The sequence below is a fragment of the Podarcis melisellensis genome (assembly GCF_964234715.1).
Source record: "Podarcis melisellensis genome assembly, chromosome: 13".
Classification (NCBI taxonomy): domain Eukaryota; kingdom Metazoa; phylum Chordata; class Lepidosauria; order Squamata; family Lacertidae; genus Podarcis; species Podarcis melisellensis.
In genome coordinates this window covers 50739977-50759148 of record NC_138545.1, presented here as the reverse complement: position 1 = coordinate 50759148, position 19172 = coordinate 50739977, and the positions used below count along the sequence as shown (strand labels likewise).

General features: G+C 43.1%; 1 long non-coding RNA gene across 1 annotated transcript in view; it reads right to left on the bottom strand.

Annotated features, from left to right (window-relative positions):
• Window positions 1-18274, bottom strand: part of LOC309354425 — a 39020-nt gene extending 20746 nt beyond the window's left edge. Inside the window, exon 1 of the long non-coding RNA XR_014162287.1 lies at window positions 18086-18274. This is a non-coding gene — a long non-coding RNA (uncharacterized lncRNA). The remainder of the gene's footprint in view (window positions 1-18085) is intronic.
• Between the last annotated feature and the right edge of the window lie 898 nt (window positions 18275-19172).

The following is a 19172-nucleotide window of genomic DNA, read 5'->3' as shown; positions in this document are numbered from 1 at the left end:
GTCTTTGCTACAATTCTGCAATTTTGTGAGACACTCAGTATTCACATTTTGTCTTGAGCTTGGCCATAGCAGCAAAGAGGAAAGAAATCAGGGGGCATCTAACTTCTACTAACTTCCAGGAACACTGGGGGTGTAAAAGGAGCCCTAGTTTGGAGGGGCAACTTTTAATTTTACATGCTGGCGGTTCTGGGTTTGAATCCAAGGCAAAACACCATGCTAGGAAAGAACAGAGCCTGCCCTCAACCACAACTGAGCCAGCCAGCAGGAACACTGCATGAACCAGTCCCTGGCCCACTCAAGGGGCAAACAGTCCATCTTGCACACTCCCTCCCCATGGCAACCAATGGAACCAAGACGCCATCCTCTCTCTGTTACCTGATAGGTCAGTCTTGACAAGTAGCATCCTGTCAGGATTCATGGCTCCTCCTTCATTCCTTACCATCCCTCCCCCCTCTCATCCACCCCCCTCCTTCATAAACCCAGCAGGATTGCCCACCTCACCTGGGGAACCTCAGAGGCCCCATGCCCTCACTGCCCAGGGAAAGTGACTGAGCGACAAAAAAAGAGGCTGCTGCCCCTGAGCCCACCCCTCTCAGGAAACAAGACTGACTAGGGCAAGGGGAAAGAACACTTATCTATCAATAATAATAATAATAATAATAATAATAATAATAATAATAATTTATTTATACCCTGCCCATCTGGCAGCCACTCTGGGAGGCTTCCAACAAAAGATTTAAAATAGTCATTAAAAATTCCCTAAACAGGGCTGCCTTCAGATGTCTTCTAAACGTCAGATAGTTGCTTATTTCTTTGACATCTGATGGGAGGGCGTTCCATAGGGCAGGTGCCACTACCAAGAAGGCCCTCTGCTAGGTTCCATGTAACCTCACTTCTCGCAGTGAGGAAACTGCCAGAAGGCCCTCAGAGCTAGACCTCAGTGTCTGGGCTTAATGATGGGGGTGGAGACGCTCCTTCAGGTATACTGGACCGAGGCCGTTTAGGGCTTCAAAGGTCAGGACCAACATTTTGAATTGTGCTTGGAAACGTTCTGGGAGGCAATGTAGGTCTTTCAGGACTGGTGTTATGTGGTCTCGGCGGCCGCTCCCAGTCACCCGTCTAGCTGCCGCATTCTGGATTAGTTGTAGTTCCTGAGTCACCTTCAAAGGTAGCTCCATGTAGAGCTCATTACAGTAGTCCAAGCGGGAGATAACTAGAGCATGCACCACTCTGGCGAGACAGTCCGCGGGCAGGTAGGGTCTCATCCTGCGTACCAGGTGGAGCTGGTAGACAGCTGCCCTGGACACAGAATTGACCTGTGCCGCCATGGACAGCTGTGAGTCCAAAATGACTCCCAGGCTGTGCACCTGGTCCTTCAGGGGCACAGTTACCCCATTCAGGACCAGGGAGTCCTCCACACCTACCTGCCCCCTGTCTCCCAAAAACAGTACTTCTGTCTTGTCAGGATTCAACCTCAATCCGTTAGCTGCCATCCATCCTCCAACCGCCTCCAGGCACTAACATAGAAATGCCACATATAGCAATATGTTTATTGAGCAGCATCTGGGATGGAAGAGATCTTGGAAAGAAAAGGTAGAGTTGCCAACCAGTCATTCCTGTTACAGCCAATGCTAGCTCAGGCCAGCGCCCAGAATGTTCTGAAATGAACTTTCTACTGATTTCTTCTCGGCGTTGATCTTGGATTGATTCTCACATCCCCACTGTTTGTTGTGTAGAGAGGAGGAATCATGAAGCTGGGGGTGAAAGTGCCAATGTGCCCATGGAGAAGTTGGCAGGCAAAAGGGGAGATCAAACACTCCATCTCTCCATTTTATGTACTCCTAAGAGGTAAATATAACTTCTTGCAGATGGTAGCCTCAAAAAGGCAATACCAAACATCACATAAAAACATTGTTCTCTCTGACAAACAAATATCTCCAACTGGGACAATCTGAGTTTGCCAGTGCGATGTTCATGATGAACAGGCCCTTGCTAGATTTTTTCTCTTTCCAGTTGGATTGGGGGAGGGGGGGGAGCCCTGAAGTGGCAGGACTCCAGGCAGAAGATTACCCTCCAGGTCTCTAGTTAATTAGTTATTTTTAAAAAACAAAAAGAGGAGGAGAACTGTCATTTATCAAGAGAGGAAAAGGAAGTCTGAAAGGGTGGACCTCTGAATATAAAATTTAAAATACTTCAAATGCCACAAGAGTTACTACATGTTATGTAGAGGATTTAATGTACCGGTAGTTGAAGTCAAGGCAGCAGCAAACCCGCTGATTCCCCCTTGAAACTCAACCCTGTATACCTGAAAGAGCATCTCCACGCCCATCGTTCAGCCCGGACACTGAGGTCCAGCTCCGAAGGCCTTCTGGCGGTTACCTCACTGCGAGAGGTGAGGTTACAGGGAACCACGCAGAGGGCCTTCTCGGGGGTGGCACCTGCCCTGTGGAACGCCCTCCCATCCTTCTACTTCTCAAGAAGAGAAGTAACTGTACAACTATACAAGAGAAGTAACAGTCATACCTCTTCTTACATTCAGGTCAGGTTACATTCTTTCAGGATACGTCCTGTGGCAACCTGGAAGTAACGGAATGGGTTGCTTCCGGGTTTCGCCGCTCGCGCAGACGCTCAAAATGGCATCATGCACATGTGCAGAAGCGGCAAATCGTGACCCACGGATGTTCTGCTCATCTTGCGAATGGGGCTCCGGAACGGATCCCATTCGCAACCAGAGGTACCACTGTATTTGAAGACACCTCAAGTATGGAGAAGTTTTTAATGTTTGATGTTTTATTATGTTTTTGTATATGCTGAGATTAGTGGTGTGAAATGTAAGAGAAACGTTGCTAGAGTTGTTGAAACTTTATTTCCTCCGCTTTCAAAACATCTTTTGCTCTTGCAGGAACTTCCAAATTCCAGATTTGCCTAGAGATATGTGTCACCCCTCTTTGGATAATTTCACCAGCCTACATATTCCCCAGAGCATTCATATTTAACTTTTAGCCAAAACGTAGTGTGGCACATCACTGCCACAACTGCAGCATCTGTTAGGATTTCTCCCCAGAATGCAAACAAACAGTACAATGCAGAAGGGAGGTCTGTGACAAACCCCTTAGGCCTGCCCAGCTCTCCCTCTGCCACCTGGGAATACAGTGGTACCTCGGGTTAAGTACTTAATTCGTTCCGGAGGTCCGTTCTTAACCTGAAACTGTTCTTAACCTGAAGCACCACTTTAGCTAATGGGGCCTCCCGCTGCCACCATGCAATTTATGTTCTCATCCTGAAGCAAAGTTCTTAACCCAAGGTACTATTTCTGGGTTAGTGGAGTCTGTAACCTGAAGCGTCTGTAACCCAAGGTACCACTGTACTTTTAAAATGCCTGAAACACAAGTAGCTTGCACCAGTTTGAACGGGAAGACTTGGTAAGGAAAGCAGCAAACAAAATCGAAAAACTATTATTCTGGGAAAAGTGCTGCAGTGATTAAATGCCATTCCAGCATCTGGGGTGGAAGGTATGCTTTAGCATGCGGCAGCAAGAACAATTGAGAATGTGGCAGCACCTACCAGATCTAGCTAAGTAACTGGGGCAAAAATCATTATGGACTGGATATAAGAAGTTGCTGGGCTCCAGCTTCCATCGTTCCTAATCATTGTCCATGCCAGCTGGCTTTGATGGAGTCCAACAACATCTATAAGGACAGAGATTCCCATCCCTCTTTCACATACTTGCTACAAGAAGCAGCAGTGTAACAATGGTGTAAATCCAGAGAATACTTTGCCACATAGAATGTGAATCCAGGAAGAAACTATTCCTGGAGGATATTTTTAAAATGATATGCTTTCATTTAGTGCCCAAAGTGGAATCTATTTCTATTGTCACAAAGCAGTATCAATCTAGCCTTTTCTTTTTCAGATAAAGAGAGCATTGTGCTAACATTAGTTTAAAACAAAAACGGATGAGATGTTGGTTTGTGCTATTCACTCAAACCAAATTTTCTCGTCAAAGAGACTTGGCTTGTTTACCATTTGCTACCATTAGAGATAAGGGACGTGGGTGGTGCTGTGGTCTAAACCACTGAGCCTCTTGGGCTTGCCGATCAGAAGGTTGGTGGTTCGAATCCATGCGATGGGGTGAGCTCCCGTTGCTTGGTCCCAGTTCCTGCCAACCTAGCAGTTTGAAAGCACACCAGTGTGAGTAGATAAATAGGTACCACTCCGGCTGGAAGATAAACGGTGTTTCCGTGCACTGCTCTGGTTTCAGTGTTCCGTTGCTCTGGAAGGGGCTTAGTCATGCTGGCCACACGACCCGGAAAAACTGTCTGCGGACAAACGCCGGCTCCCTCGGCCTGTAAAGCGAGATGCGCGCCACAACCCCAGAGTCGTCTGCGACTGGACTTAACTGTCAGGGGTCCTTTGCCTTTACCTTTTTTTACCATTAGAGATGGTTAAACAGAAAGATCCCCCGAGAAAGCCTTACAGCGCTGCAGTGTTGGCACAATTATTTTGCAGTCTAGAATGAAATTTATTCAGGCTTTTAGGGTTTGTGCTGCTTTTTCCAGCACGTTGCCATACATCTGGGTTTTCCCTGACATTTTGCCGATTCTGCAAAATTGCCCCCTTTCACACCCGAAAACCAGGACATGTCAGGAATTTTCCTGATGTATGGCAAGCCTATCTTAGGCCAGCCTGCTTCTCAGGATTGCTGCAATGCTATGCACGTATATTAGAATAACCTTTGAACGTAAATTTGCTTTTTCTTCTTTCTTTTTTCTGTATTTTCTTCTTTTCTTTTTTCTTAATTGTTTTTTCTTTAGTTTTCTTTTTGTAGCATGAGATTGTAAATTCTTTGTATAAGTGTGTAAGTTAAATTAATAAAGATTATTTAAATTTTCCCAAAAAGAAAAAAGAAAAAAAGAATAACCTCAGGCACATTGCCCTGAGCTTCCAAGTGGAGAATACAAACCATGCTAACAAATAAATATGATGTTTAGATAAGGTAGAATGTGCACATCACGGCAATGAAACAGCATGCTAAGAAAGATGATGCTAAAAATTAGTAACGTAGATGAGGAAATGTGAGCAAAATATTTGATCTTAAAGAAGAAAAGCTATGGTATTTCTCTCCCTTTGCTCCAGCATTGTGCCTGAGTACCAGCCTGAAAAAAAGAAAGCACACATTTTAAATAATAAAGGAAGACAAATGGATCCACTTTTCCCTCTTTTATCATGCGTCAACTGCATTTTCCACTACCAAAGCAGCAGCCTATTGTTTTCCTTCAGGTTCATCATTTTTAAGTCACAAAAACATTAACGTTTATCTACCCCATAGATCCTCCAGGCCGCTGGAGAGGCAGAATCCCAGAACACTATCAATTTCACACTGTTCTCACTTGCTAGTTTTTGTTTTTCTGTTTCACTGCTGCACACCAGTTGTTGCCTATTCTTTGGGACTCAAATAAGGAACATTAAGCATGTTATACATCTGATCTGATAGGAAGGGGCAAGGAAATAATGTGCCTCACTAAAGGCTACTGAGTAATCTCAGCAGTCATGGGAGAGTGCTGCTTGTGGATCAGTAGCCCGTTCAGAAACAGAAAGCAGCAGAAATAAATGGATATATCTCATAATGGACTGGAGGGATGCAGGAAGTCAAAGACCCCTCAAGGATCTGTACTGGGTGAGCTAGAATCATAAAATCATAGAGTTGGAACAGTCATCTAGTTCCAAGGTTCCTTGCAATGCAGGAGTCTCAACAAAAAGCATCCATGACAGATGGTGTGTGTGTTTTGAACTTGTTCATAAATGATCTAGAATGAGCAGCGAGGCAACACTGTTTGCTGATGACATGAAATAGTTCAGGGTGGTTAAAACGAAAAGGCATCATGAAGAAGTCCAAAAAGTTCTTCCATAAAGTGTGGTGTAGTGGTTAAGAGCGGTAGACTCGTAATCTGGTGAACCGAGTTCGCGTCTCCGCTCCTCCACATGCAGCTGCTGGGTGACCTTGGGCCAGTCTCACTTCTCTGAAGTCTCTCAGCCCCACTCACCTCACAGAGTGTTTGTTGTGGGGGAGGAAGGGAAAGGAGAATGTTAGCCACTTTGAGACTCCTTAGGCTGGTGATAAATCGGGATATCAAATCCAAACTCTTCTTCTTCTTCCCAAACTGGGTGAATGAGCAGTAAAATGGCAAAAGCAATTCAACGCAAGCAAGTGTAATGCAATGCACATTGGAGCAAACCCCCCCCCCCATCCAATTAACATTAAGGATGGGAGAGGAATTTGATTCAGTTTGCATTTAAAGCATTTTTTTTCAAATTTACAGTTTCTGAAACAACATGAGAACTGAAACACATTCATCCTTTGAAATTTGCAGACCCAACTTTTGCAATACAGTTCTCCAACCAACCAAGTTTAGAGAAATGCACATATTAGGGGGAAATGTGTAAAAATGTATATATCAGTGAAAATAACGTACAAAAATGCATTATATTAGAAGCTGCAAAAATAGGTACATTAGTCAAAACAATCGACAAAAATGTGCTTATTGGGAGAAACTCACACTAAAATGATGAATAGTTTTCACGAGGGTTTTTGTTTTGTTTTGTTTTTTGCAAATTGCTGCAGAAATGGATTCAAGATTACTGCAAGATGTACATTATGAAAAAATAATAGCAACTGCTGTTGGTATATTATATATAAAAAAGAGAAGTTATGCCAATCAGTTCAGTTCATAATACGGTTCACAGAATTCTCCCTTTCTGGACCTGGAATTTTGACGTTCTGGGTGCTGTGTTGTTTTTTAAGAGAGTTCAGAGGAGGATTATAAATGCAGAACTCATATACCATTTAGAGTTTCTAGGATTCTGGACTCCTGCTGGGAAACAAAAATGCATTTATTTTCTTTCCAGTTGCCCAGTTTAATCCCCTTTTTTAAAATAAAAAATGGATTGGAACCATTGGGATTGGGTTTTTGCAGTTACTAGGCTGGATCAGATATTACAACACATCCAGTTTGGGGAGAAATAGTCAGAGCTGCCACCTGAGGGACTAGTATTTATTGAAATATTCCCAGTTTGTTGCATTTTGGCAGCACAAGTGAGGGACCCCAACACTGATTTAATACTATGCTTTCATTTGTGTACTAGACTCTGAGAATTTCTGTGGTGAAAATAAAGATAAAGGTACCCCTGGGGTTGTGGCACTCATCTTGCTTTACTGGCCAAGGGAGCCGGCGTACTGGCCAGCATGACTAAGCCGCTTCTGGCAAACCAGAGCAGCGCACGGAAACACCATTTACCTTCCCACCAGAATGGTATCTATTTATCTACTTGCACTTCGTGCTTTCGAACTGCTAGGTGGGCAGGAGCAGGGACCGAGGAACAGGAGCTCACCCTGTCAAGGGGCTTCGAACCGCTGACCTTCTGATCGGCAAGCCCTAGGCTCTGTGGTTTAGACCACAGCGCCATCCGCTCTCTGATTTAATACTATGCTTTCATTTGCATACTAGACTCTGGCAGCAAGTGCATACCCTCCAAAATTTCTGTGGTGAAAATAGGGATGTCCTATTCGAGAAGAAGAAGAAGAAGAAGAAGAAGAAGAAGAAGAAGAAGAAGAAGAAGAAGAAGAAGAAGAAGAAGAACAACAACAACAACAACAACAACAACAACAACAACAGTAACAACAACAACAACAGTAACAACTTTATTATTTATACCCCATCTTACTGGGTTGCCCCAGCCACTCTGGGTGGCTTCGAACATATATAAAAACTTAATAAAACATTAAGCATTTTTTTTTACATAAAAAACTTTACAGGGCTGCTTTCAGATGTCTTCTAAAGGTTGTATCTCCTTGGCTCAGGGGTCACATAACTCCACACCCTCCAACATTTCTCCGATGAAAATAGGGATGTCCTAAGGGAAAGCAGCATATTCTGGGATCAATTCAGAAACAGTGACGGCTTCTGTAAATCCAGGACTGTTCTTGGAAAATAGGGACACTTGGGATGATCTGCAAGTAATTCAAATACTGAATAAATAATAAACATGACTTGTCTGGTGTTACCTGAGGAGTGTGTGTGTGTGTTCAAGAGAAAGAGTGCTACTTTCCAGACTTACAATTCTTGTTCTGATAATCTTACGTGTAACAATGCCTGATTCTCAGTCCCTACACAGATACCAGAATGAAAAGCTATCTTGCCAGTGGCTAAACTAGGCTGCTATTTGCTTGTTGTTTCCTGAGAAATATTCCTCGTTTTAAAGCAACGCTGCTCTTCTGCAGGGAATGAATAGTAGCAGAGGCCAGAGGGAAGAAAATGCATTTCTTTAATTCAGCAAACACTAGAAGAGACCGTGGGGTTTATATAGGAGGAACCGGGGAGGCGGTGCTTTCTGATCGCTCGGTTCTTTGCTAGCTTAAAGGGCCCTCATTTCTCTGGAGCATCACTTGGTAGAAACAGCTTTGACTCTGAGGTTTTCCAAAATGTGCAACCAATACCTATCCTTGCAAATGGAAAAGTTATCATGCCACTCCACGTAGAATAAGAAAACATCTAAGGGGAGAGAATTATTTCACAGATGAAGGGGAAAGGCAAACAGACAAAGGGAAACAATCAAAACCAAAGGCAAGGCATTAAATGGGATCAAGCAAAACAATCTCCAAGCCATCACTGATTTTCTTAAATATTGCCTTTTATTACCTTTCACTAACCACTTTGTCACAATGAAACACTCCATTATTTGAGAATACAAACAACAGATGAGCCGGCTGCTTTTATCACCAGGAGCAAGGATGGCCAAGAGGGAGAAGTATTTTAGCATCAAATACCCGCAGGCTGAATAATAAGATGAGCGAGCTTTTACGTGACAGCGACATGAAACATTAGATTCCAACTTCCTAATAAATTGTATGACACAGCTTAAAGAAATCTAATTTTATCTCAGCCTCCCACACAGTAAATCCTCCCACCACATTTCTTTGGTTCTGCCCTACTTATTTCCTCTATAATTAGCTGCTTAAAAGGTTTTGGATCATGCTAATAATGGGCAATTTAGATATGCAGAAAATGAAGTGTTTTCTGGTCCTTTAAAGCTGCACAGCACAATTGTCACTAAAACAGAAACTAAGAAATTGTGAAGAGTTTCTTTGCAAGAGCAGTAAGGGCAGCTGTGGGATTTATAGGAAGATAACTGCATTTCCAGCTAGGCAACAAGAAAAGCATTATCATTACTGAGGGTATGGTACAATCTTAAACTATCCTGGATCTGAGTAGATTGGTCTAGAACAGCCTCCCACAGCCTGGTACTACAGTTTTGGACTACAGTCTAAGCCAGTATGGCTTTTGTTGTTATTGGTTAGTCGTTTACATAGGCGCCGACTCCATGAGGCCTGAGGGGGCCCGAGCCCCCTCAAAAATTCGTTTGGGGGGGCTCTGCCCCCCCAATAATTTAAGAAAATTATTAGTTATATTATGCTTTGTAAAATCACAAAAATTATGTTGGTATTTTTTATTTTCCTTGTTTGACGATAGTTACCTATATGTAACTTGTCATAATTTAAAATTTGTGCTGCTTTTGCTGGACAGATTTGAACTGCCAAACTGCTTTCTTTAGTCTACCTTTGGCCTACCAGCTGGGATGTGATGGAGAATGAAATCAGAGGGGCTTCCCAAGCAGAAAGTGTTGTAGCACTGGGTGACTGCAGTTATATTCATGTAGCGTGAGTAAATGCATGTCTTGGTCACAAGGTAAAAATTCCCAGAAACCCTAAATGACTGCGCTGTAAAACAAATCTCTCCAGAATACTGGTTGGAAGGGGTTATTCAAAACCATCATAACAGAGAGAATGTATGTCACAGAGTACCAAGTCCCAGAAGATGCCAGCATGGTTAATGAGTAGAGTCAAGAAAGCTATTAGAGTAGAGTCAAAAAAGCTATAACAAAAAGCCTTCCTTCAAGAAGTGAAAGTTTTGACCAAATGAGGACAAAAAGAAGTGGAACGCAACCACTGGCAAAAATAAAATAAAATGCAAGCAGACAATAAAGGATGCAAAGAAGAAGAATTTGAGGAGCAGACTGCTGAAAACATTTAAATCAGCAATAAAAAATGTTTTAAGTACAGGTGACAACCATTTTAGGCATATCCAATTGAAGCACGATCACTGATGCGCAGATCCTTTTGGACCCAGAAAAGGTCAGAACAGGTGGAATGGGGGATGGAACAGGGGCGAGGCAGGACAGAATTGGACGTAACAGGGCTCTGCCAACATTTGAGGGGGCCAGGTATTGAATCACCTGTTGTCACCTTTACATTAGTAGCCAAAGATCAGAGAGGGAAGCACTTGGACCTTGGGATGACAAGGGATTCAAAGATGTACTAAAGGAGGACCAGGAGATTGCAGGGAAGCTGAAAGAGTTATTTGCATCCGTCTTCACAGCAGTAGACCTAGGGCAGATTCCTGCGCCTGAACTACTTTCACACGAAAGTAGCCTGAGGAACTGAGGCAAATAAGAGTGACAAAAAAAAACTTCTTGGCCTTGTTGACAAATTAAAAATCAACAAATCATTGGAGCCAGATGGTATCCAGCCAAGAGTAAAATATTAGATGGCTTATCTTCTAACTTGTCATAATTGCCTTCTGTGCCTGAGAACTGGCCAATGCTGCATTTTTAAAAAAGGGATTTGGGAAATTGCAGGCCACTTAGCTTAATGCCTGATCAGGGGAAACTGATGAGAAACATACACCCCCTCTCTCATAAGGAAGAGTGTCTTGTATCCTCAGACTGCTAGCAAATATTTACCTTGGATAAATTTAAAAAGAGAAAATTAAAATTAAAAGCAGTTCAGTGTTTATGTTAATTAGCTGGAGAAGTTAGTGTTTGTTGTTTTCTTACCATCTGAGCTATTTTAATCTTTGTAATTATCTGGAGTTTTCCTTCCTTGTTGAGTTTTGTTTCAGTAAAGTCTGTGTATGGTTTTATGAAATTTGGTCTGGACCCTTTAATTTTGACCACGCTTTTCGGACCAAGGGCCATTCACTGCATTTTCACACCCAGCACATGACATGGCAGCAAACTGGGATTTGTAACCGAGTCCACACAGGGAGTTGCACCTCACCCTGACTCCCTGATCAGTGTGTCTGTATAATACACTTTTCAAATGCATGATTGTCTCATACATTATAAATTTCGATGTTCAGCTAAAAAAAAAAAAAAAGATATTAAGCATAAACCTAAATAATGTAATGTGTGAATTGGCCTTAGATCTCTTAAGATAAACAGCTTCATTTGCTGTAGTTGATGGGCAGCAGCCTCATTGGTCCCTCCAGAGATCCTTTTTATCGTGAGTTCATGATGGCTTGTGCTCATTATGCTATTGGGGCAGTAACACACGATCCTGTTTTCATTTTTTTTAAAAAAAAATTTATTGAGATTTTACAAAAAACAAAGTTTACAGAATGAAATAAAAAAAGCATATAAGAAAGAAAAACTAAGAAAAAGAAAAATGCAAAAATTAAGAAATAAAGATTACAAGATAAAAAGAAAAATTAAAAAGAAATCCATTTTTAAATATATTTGAACTCATTTGCTTGTTTCGTTGACCTCCTCACACCTCCCCTTTTTGTATTCCCATTTACATAATCAAATCAGCAAATCCTTGCCCTCTTTCATTTATCCTAACTCTAAATCTTAAAATATTACTATATATTTTCATATATTATCAATCCAATTTTGAATATTCTTGTTAAGTTTGTTGCTAATGCCACTTATTTTCAATCCAACATCATTTTAACATTCATTAATCACACGATCCTGTTTTCAATACCATTTGTGCCTGCAAAAGTTTTGGGGTGATCATGCCGGTTCATTTCTAATCCGTGCATTTCCATAGCTCTGTGGTGAAATCTCATTAGCCTCTTATATTATAATAAATAATAATAATAATAATAATAATAATAATAATAATAATAATAATAATAATAATTTATTATTTGTACCCCGCCCATCTGGGCAGCTTCCACAGAGCCCAAAAATAAACTAAAATGTCACACATTAAAAACTTCCCTGAACAGGGCTGCCTTAAGATGTCTTCTGAATGTCAGGTAGTTGTTTATCGCTTTGACATCTGATGGGAGGGTGTTCCACAGGGTGGGAAATGTTCTGGTTTGTTTTTCTCCTTCTTTCGTTGCACTATACAGTTGTACCTCAGGTTACAGACGCTTCAGGTTACAGACTCCGCTAACCCAGAAATAGTACCTCAGGTTAAGAACTTTGCTACAGGATGAGAACAGAAATCGTGCGGTGGCAGCGGGAGGCCCCATTAGCTAAAGTGGTACCTCAGGTTAAGAACAGTCTCAAGTTAAGAACGGACCTCCAAAACGAATTAAGTTCTTAACCCGAGGTACCACTGTAACTCCTCCAGACATCAATAATGTGGTAGCATCAAGGAAGCATCACAGAGCAAGCCAAAGCAGAACAACTCTGCGCTATTATTGTGTCAAGATCATATTGCGTGTTAAGATCCCAAGACCTTCCCCAATAAATAAAGACACAATTGATACGGAATTTAGTTTAAGGTTATTGGCATAATTTTGTCCACAACTTTATTGATTACAGATCATGAGTGATTTACTTAGGCATTGGTTCCCGACTAGCTGCACCTGAGCTTAGCAGGACAGCACTGACGCCTGGACTCCGGCAGAGGTCCGTAAGGGAAAACATCCTGGGGGAGCATTGGACCAGGCTCAGACTCAAGCTCACCCCAAATGCTCCCAGGGGCTCTGGCATGGCCCTGGCCCCTGGAGGGGATTGGACAAAAGCAAGGTGAGCCCCTGGATTCCTTTAATGGAATACCCTTTCGCTCATTGGAGGGGCAGGTGTGACAACCTTCCCTCACCACACCTTGAACCAATGCCTAAACGCCAAACCTTACAAAGTTGTGACTATTTGCTATGCGGCAGGCAAAACCCAAGTGGCACCAGCCAATCAGCCAAATGGGAAAATTCCTACCAGGCCCCTGTCCCAAAAGCAGATGACCCATGATGGCATAGCAAGGTCATAAAGGTAAAGGGACCCCTGACCATTAGGTCCAGTTGTGGCCGTTGTGGCACTCATCTCGCTTTATTGGCGAAGGGAGCCAGCCTACAGCTTCCGGGTCATGTGGCCAGCATGACTAAACCGCTTCTGGCGAACCAGAGCAGCACACGAAAACACTGTTTACCTTCCCGCTGGAGAGGTACCTATTTATCTACTTGCACTTTGACGTGCTTTCAAACTGCTAGGTTGGCAGGAGCTGAGACCCAGCAATGGGAGCTCACCCCGTCACAGAGATTCAACTGCCGACCTTCTGATCAGCAAGTCCTAGGCTCTGTGGTTTAACCCACAGCGCCACCCGCGTCCCAGCAAGGTTATAATGGACCCTAAATATAAGGAGGGTGGGTGGGTGATTCGATGCACGAAGCAAAAAGAGGAAGCTCAGTGCAATGTGCTGCGGCAGAAATAGGTCCCTCGGTTAATGCATGAAACGATCCCATTGGCCAGATTTACCCCAGCAACTGAGGGACCACCAATCAGGTTGCTGTGGCTATCCAATCACTCACACCCACAACATCAGTGAGGTCAGACAGCAAAGTGTGCCCTCTGGAAGGAGGACACTATTTGCAGAACACACCCGCAATAAAACACCAGTCTGAAGAAACCCAGAGGCATGGCCTGTGAATCAATGGAGCAAATTCCTTCCCATAGTGTTAAGATTCAGCTTATTAAAAGCAAGCAGAGTTTGATATGGGATCTGCAAATTTAGCTCCCCAAAAGATGGAGGCAAAAGTAAAACCTCCATAGGGACTTAAAGTGTCTGCTGTGTTGAGGATCCAGCTGCGTCTTCTTGTCAATCTTCTCAGGTAGTCAAAATGAACTGGTAAACAATTTGTACACATGATTATCAAGGAGCGTATTTGCAATTCAGTGGCTTGCATTGGACCTTGAAAGATTGCACCATACTTAAAGTAAGGGGAAGATAGGGGATTTTTTTTGAGAAAAGGTCAGTTCTTTATTAAATCTATTTTTCAAGGTGACTGCAGTTGTATGCAAAGTTGTGCCTGCAAGCCTGTGGCCTCTTGGTACGTGTTGCAAATCAAGTTTGTTCAGTCAAACTTAAACAATAAGCACCAAGCAGTTCTGTGATTTAGTCTTTGAAATCGCCGTGTACACATCACAATCTTGAGGGATAAAGCTTAGCTGCATATTGAAAAGATAGCCTGATATATTGAGAATATTTACCATCACCAGCATCTTATGATCTGCCTCAAATACCTGCTTCTCCTTTGTTTAGTTTTCTTGAACTCACCTTCAAGACAGGTAGCATGATCCCTTAGAAATTTTGTAAAATAAAAGCTGGCAGTGCAATGAATTGACTGTCTTCCCAAATATTTTAAAGGATTTAGGAAGGAATCATTGCATCCATTTAATGTAGAATGAACTGAAGACACAGGTTCATTCAAATATTGAATTTGCCTCCACAGCCCGATCATATTCATATTCACTCAAAAATAAGGTCTGTTGTGTTCAATGAAGCTTTGTCACACAGAACCAAAACTGACACTGCCTGTCACTGTAAAATTCCCTAGACTTAGATCTCCATTTGCATCTCAAGCACCAACCTCCAAATATAGAAGGAGCAGCTGGCAGAGGAAAGTGGGGTGCCTTCTAATGTTTTCTATGGGTTAAACAAGTGTTATCTGTGCATATGTGCTGGACCCGGCAAGCCTCATGATCCAATGGATTGGATGCTTTCCCCATCTGTCAACCATGACCTCAACTGTCCATAGAGCATTAAAAGAGGCATTGTTTTAGAACTGTTGGATATGCTTTCTTTAGCTACTTCCTATTTCTCCCTCCTTATATATATATGGATGTCAGGGAACTGCCATCGGAGGTAGAGGCGGAGGCAAGGCTCCCAAGCAATGCTGGAGAAGGGCCCAGCAGGGAGAGAGGCAGCTCATCGGCTGGGGAAGGAAATCAGCGTAACACCAGGAGTAAAGGGGGGGCAGATGGGGGAATCGGCGAGGGGGTTCCAGGACTCCTCACCGGAGACCAGCGGGGAGAGCACGGGTCCTCCGCTGCCCACACCCACCCTGCGCAGAAGACTTCTGCGCAGGGAGAGTAGGCGGAGACTTGGCGTCAAAGAACTTCTTTGCTGGAAGAGGTTCAAGAAACGCCCACTGACGGATTCTGCTAGCGACTGAAACAGCCACGGAGTGAAGGGCTGTCCAGATAGAAAAGGTTTAACCAGGCAACCTAGCCAGGAGCGGCGGCAACTTACGCACGAGCAACCCCTAGAACCATTACAATATATATTAACTGGGCAATTTTGCCCCTTGCCAGCCTTCCACCAGTTCCTCCTAGATTCTCTCTACTCCGGTGGTTGAATTGGGAATGGACTTGGGTGGAGCAGAGGGGCAGCTGAGGCTGGGGTCAGATGGCTGACTGGCTGCAAGTCTGGCAGGAAGGTTCAGGGAGAGAACCTTCCTACCTCTTGAAGGATCAAAGGCTCCCATAAGCAGAAGTTTCGATCCTGGGCAGCGCTGCTTGCTGGCTGTTGCCGCTCTGCTGCAGAAGATGCAATGTGCATAGAAGCGGTTTGCAAAGGAGCAGAAGCACCCAGCAAGATGGAAAGGCCCTGTGGGAGCAGCACCTGTCCTGCTCTCAGTTCCTGCTCCTCATGACCATATGTTGAAGACAGGGTTCTTAGGACCCATAGCCCCACACCCAGTTGCTTTGAGGATGTATCCAGGACAGGTGGTCTCCAGGTCATCACAGTTTGTGGTCCAGGCCACAGGACAGATGGAGGAGCCTGTGCCCAGACCTGGCGCAAGTCCAGTAGGAAGCACAAGTTGGCTGCCCCTTAATGTGTGAAATAGGCAGGGAAAATGCCTTTGTGCATTTCATTGACTGAGAAGTACTGTCAGTCTTGGCTGATCAACAGGAAAACTCTTCTCAGTGTCTTCCTATTTGCTCTTTGGCTTTTCTTTCTTTTTTGCAGGTCTGGCTAAGTGTCAGGCTCCATTGCTTCCTATCCCTATCATCAGTTCTGTTCCGTTAAAGTGGAACATTTTAATTGCTCTTTTTTCCTGAGACAGGGGGAGTCTAGTCTAAATATATCTCAAGAGTGTGTGTGTGTGGGGGGGACATTTGACATAGCTACTATAATTAAGCATTCAACAAGAGCCAACAAATAAACTTTAAAAATAAACCGAATCCTTGACTGTGTTACTTTTTCTGTCAGGAAACATTTTGAGGCTTGTTGGCTCCTTTCTTAACTTGCAGAGTGAACCTGAACAATTACGGCTCCTTTCCAGTTTTGAACAAAGATACTCCTTTTTTAAAAGGCTTTCCTGTTTTAAAAGTAATGAAGCATTGCTTGTCTAAAGCCACTCTTAACAGTTTGAGCACATATTAAATGCTGGAGAATGCCTTGTTTAAAAAAGTGGCTAAGTGCTGTTTTGTTTTGTTTCGTTTAGCTGCTGTCTTGTATTCAATACATTGACTTATGAAATGTCTCAATGAACTATTTTACATAGCAAGACTTCATCTCGTCACATCTCGACCTAATTTCATGCAGGTGACATGGGGAGAAAACTAGAGAAAGGAGGAGTGGGAAAGAGAGAGAAAGGACTGACAGAGCTCAGGTTTAAATACCATGTAGGAGCCCCATTGTTGAAATATATTTTGGCCTCCACATATCTTGCCCATAATCAATATTCTCACCTCTGGTGCCACTCAAATGGGTTTCCAGAAACAGATGCCTACGTTGTTGGAAAGCCTTGACTTGTGACACTAATTGGAATTTTAAAGGAACTCATCACAGGGAGGAGAGAGACTACACAAAGAGGCATTGTTAAATAATTACACTGTTCTGTTGCATATTATATAGCCAGCATAGTTCTTTTACACTTCCTAAAATATCTGAAATAGGGTGCTGCCAACCAACCATCTCTCTCTGAAAATTGCACACATTAAAATGCATTTCATTCTCACTGAAAATTCCATTAGAGCCAGACAAAGATATTTTACTGCCCTCAAAGGAGATGTAAGGCACAACCCAAGTTATGCATCTCAGGGGTTCCCTGCAATGCTATAGAGTTTGCTGGTATGGAACAAATAAGTCTGCCTGGTCCTCTTTTGTGACGCTGCAAGGAATCCTGGGATGCAGACACACAACTACATTCAGGCACATCTGCATATCTGGCATACCTTAGGCTTCTTAGGCAAAAGCAATGATCGTTGCCACAGCGCACAAAATGAACTGTCCAATTTACCCTTTAATTTATCTTAAGATTGGGTTCCCTAACCCACCTGGGATCCTTTTTCGCAGCCTGGCAGGGAGAGTGTGTGTGGAGGGGTGCAGGCTTGCTCCATCCTGGCATGACCACACTGCCAAGGGAGGAGGTGTGGCCACATTGGCAATGGGAGGAGGAACCTTCTCCTCAAGAGCCGGTGGTTCATGCTTGGCTTCTGTGGAGACCAGGCCCATGAGTGGACTGGAGTGAAAACTGGCCTTCTTTTGGTCGTGGGCTATTTAAATGGGCCTGCCCTCTTTGTCCACGGTGTTTCTTGGGTTAATGAGTTGCCATTAAGTACCTTGTGGGGTATAGGATAGAAAAGATGTTTCAGGCATAATGCTGAAAATGCCTCATTGAGACATACAATGTGGACCTTTCCAATGATAGGCTTGGTCTGAAATTGCTGTCTGTATCCATTTCGTATTGGCAAAATCCTTGATGTTTACCAATATTCATTTACTTTTAAATTGTATTCCCATAGTATGGGGATTAATGGCAGGACAACACATATGGATTATGTTATGCCAGCCTATATATCCTAGCTTTTGCCCACTATAAGATTTCTCTTGTTCTGTTACCGTTCTCAAGAGAAGCTATTGGCACCATATCCCATCAACCAGTTGATGAATTAATTTGACTAAAGTATTCAGAAACCCAAGCAAGCCAAGGACACTTGAAAATATCAGAAACATCTATATCTGAAAAAGAATAGATCACAGAACACTGTCAGAAACAAGGAGTGTTGTTACCTAATCTATTTAAGTTTTCAGTCTGAATTCTACTTTGTCTTCAGGTTCTGAGTCAAGGAGAAAGCTATAATCCCAAACGGAAGTGGCCACCAGACGTCTCTCCATCCAATTAAAGCTGCTCGGCATCTTTAAGTTTCCTTCTGTTTCCTCCCTGTTGGATCCCTCCACTTCTTTGGAGGTCCTGCTGCCAAGATGTGCCCCTCTGGCTGCAACACAAGACACGAGGGTTCAGAAAAGCTCCCATGTCCTGTGTTGTAGCCGGAGGTCTCACAAGAGTTCACAGAAATTGTCCGTGCGGATCTGCTCGTCTTTTCTCGGGCAGTCAAATTCATTGTTTGCCAACCTACAAAAGGAGAGAAGTGCAGAAGTCAGCAGTTTGGGCCGACTGTGCTGATAATACTTTGCGCTGAGGCTTTTTGTTGACACCACTCTCTCGGAAACAACCCAATCAGCTTCCAACCTGTGCAGTCTATGATTACAGGGCTGGCGCAGCGCAGAGGTTAAGAGACAAGGTTGTGCTGCGATGCCATGGTTCAGATTTGCAGGAGACAAGCCTCACTCCCCACCTCAAGTTTGCAATGTGGGAATAACCATCCCAACATTCCTTATAGGGTGATTACACGCAAAGCTTACTAAAATGTATGTGAAGGACTTTGAAATGTCCTCTGAGGGGTTGCAATAAGATTCATGTTGTCTCACAATATTCAACTGCTTAAAAAGGACAAAAACCAGCAAGACCAGCAATTAGCTAAAAATTGGAAATCTCAAGAAATACCAACGGTAGAAGAATGACAGATGAAGATGTTGGTATTTTTGGAGCTGGCTGACCTGACTGGAAGAATCCACGATCAGGAAGAAGAGGAACACCAAGAAGAGTGGAAGAAATTTAAAGATTATTTAACTAAATGTTGTAATATAAGATAATTAGAAGGTACTTGAAAGTATCAATCAGGCCTAGGATTAGAATAAGAATGTTGTACAGTAATATGGATTTAAGTCAATAAGAAAAGAGATGAAGATAGTAGATTGAAGGAGTTAATTGTAGTAGAAAGATGATTTTGGAGAACTGTTACAAGGTGATACAATG